We start from the raw sequence: 2,673 nt of genomic DNA on the forward strand, positions 1-2,673 counted from the left end.
GGAAGCTAGACCGTGATGGTGGGAAGAGGATACTTGGAAAACTGAAAAAGAGAGGAAAAAGAACCCTCAATTTTTCAAAGGATCCTCATCCTCCTTACCAGAAACGCATAAGAGCAGCAGCTCAACTTCTCGGCCAGAATCTACTCACCGAGAACGACCTGAGACTGTTCGCCGAAGCGTCCTCGACCGACTCGGCGGCAAGGAACCGAGCGTGCACAGTCGCCTCTCGTTCCCTGCGGCCGAGGCCCAGACTTCCCAGCCAGGGACGAAAACCACTCCTACCTCTCTAAGAGGGCGGAGCGCGGTCCCTTCGGCCAGGAACAAGGGCAAGGCCGTTATGCTACCCGCCAGTTCGCCATTCGAGCAATGGATACTGGAAGAGCACGTGCCCACGGTTAAAATACCGTCGCACATCACATATGATGGAAATTCAGATCCGAAGGACCACATTGCCTCGTATGAGGCTCATATGCATCTTTGCCCCAGATCCGAAGCGACTTGGTGCAAATATTTCCCAACCACTCTCAAGGGGGTCGTGCAAGCATGGATCTCCAAGGGAGTAAAGCAAGGCTCTATAACAGGGTGGGATGATCTGTCCTCCAAATTTAGGAGCAAGTTTTCCACGGCAAACCGCCGAGAGAAGACTACTGCAGAACTCATGAGTCTGCAACAGGGGGAAACCGAAAGCCTCCGAGACTATCTGACCCGTTTCAGCAACGAGTCATCCAACGTCTCTCAGCTGGACCAGGGGCTAGCCGTTTTTGCAATGCAGAATGGCCTTCAGCCCGGGAAGTTCCTAGACTTCATGGTCATGCATACCCCGCAGACCTTGGAGGAAGCTCTGAATGCCTCGGATAAGTTCATCCGAGCCGAAGAATGGAACAAAGCGAAAACCCAACCTCAATTCGGGGGAGGGAAACAAAGACAAATACCCTTGTCTGAAGGCCAAGGCCATAAGGCAAAGGGAAAGTCAAAGGCCTCGGAGCAATCTTCGGCCAACGACCCAAAGAAGGAAAAATCTGCCTCATACACAGGCAGATACGAGTCCTACACTCCGCTCTCTCTTCCACGCGCCAAAATTTACAGCGTGACGAAGGAGGAGCAGAGTTACCGAAAGCCGAGACCACTCCCAGAGTGGTATCAGCGAAAAAATAAAAATCAGTGGTGCGAGTTCCACGAATCTCCGGGACACAACACTGAGGAGTGTATCCAACTGAAGGACCAGATAGAGGACATGGTCCGGAAGGGATACTTGAAAAAATACATCGCGGATCACCGCGAGAAAAAAGAGTCCGAGAAGTCAGCAAAGGACTCTCGGCAAGACCTCGACTTCTCCCGGAAGAACAGTAAAAAGCCGGAGGGGAAATTCTCTCCGATCAATGTTATCTCGGGAGGAATATGCTCTCGGAGGGAGCACAAACGACACCTTAGGGCTTTGACTCACCAGGTGAACAACGCTGACATTCAGTCTCCCCAATCACCGGTGCCGAACATGACGTTCACAGCCGCCGACTGCCGGGGGATAACGTTCCCTCACGAGGATCCGTTGGTGATCATCGCCACGGTGGCCAACCACGACGTCAGTAAGGTCCTTGTTGACGGTGGCAGCGGAGCAAACATTCTGTTCCGAAAGGCCTACAATCAAGTCAAGCTGAAGCACAAGCACCTTACGCCGGTACCCTACCCGGTATCCGGGTTCAACGGGGCTTCAACTTACCCAGATGGGAAGGTGACACTTCCTATCACCATCGGCTGCGATGAGGCAGCCAGGAACGTCATGATTGAATTTTTGGTCATTGGCGCTCCTTCAGTGTACAACGTGATTTTGGGGAGACCCATAATTCATGAGATCCAAGGGGTCGTCTCAACTTATCATCAGCTGATGATTTACGTCTCAGACGCTAGCTTCCCCGAAAGGATACATGGCAACCAAAAGGACGCCCGAAGGTGCAACTACCTCAAGCCATCCAGTAGTCGCCCAGATGACGACAAGGATGAGGAGGAGAAAGAAAAAGAAAGAGAGCCAAGCACAAAAAAGCCGAAAGGCCTAAGTGCTTCGGCCCAAGGATCTGTACCCAGAGGTAAAGGGTCCGAAAGGGAAAAGGCTAGCTCTTCAGCTGAACAGCAAGACTCAGAGAGCCAGCCGAAGAACAAAAAGACTGGGACACCTGCAGACATAGGCAGCAGGCCAGATTATGAAGAGTCCAGTCCATCAGCAATGGACATGGACCAACAGACTGAAACAGTTGAGTTGGCCGAAGGAGACGTTGAGAAATGTGTAACAATCGGGATGGACCTTGATCCGAACACCCGTTGTGAACTTATTCAGCTCCTTCGGGACAACAAAGATGTGTTTGCTTTCTCGGCAGCTGATATGCCCGGGATAAGTCCAGACCTCATCTCCCATAAGCTTAATGTTGACCCAACGTGTCGACCAATTAAGCAAAAGAAGCGGAATTACTCCGCTAATAAGAACCGAGACATCGCAGCCGAGGTCAAAAAATTGCTGGAGGCAGGCTTCATCGAACCTTGCCAATATCCAGAATGGCTGGCAAATGTGGTGATGGTTCAGAAGGCCAATGGTACCTGGAGGATGTGCGTTGACTTCACGGACCTAAATAAGGCTTGTCCGAAGGATTTCTATCCCTTGCCGAGGATCGATCAGCTAGTCGA

The sequence above is a fragment of the Chenopodium quinoa genome, unplaced genomic scaffold (genome assembly GCF_001683475.1).
Source record: "Chenopodium quinoa cultivar QQ74 unplaced genomic scaffold, ASM168347v1, whole genome shotgun sequence".
NCBI lineage: Eukaryota > Viridiplantae > Streptophyta > Magnoliopsida > Caryophyllales > Amaranthaceae > Chenopodium > Chenopodium quinoa.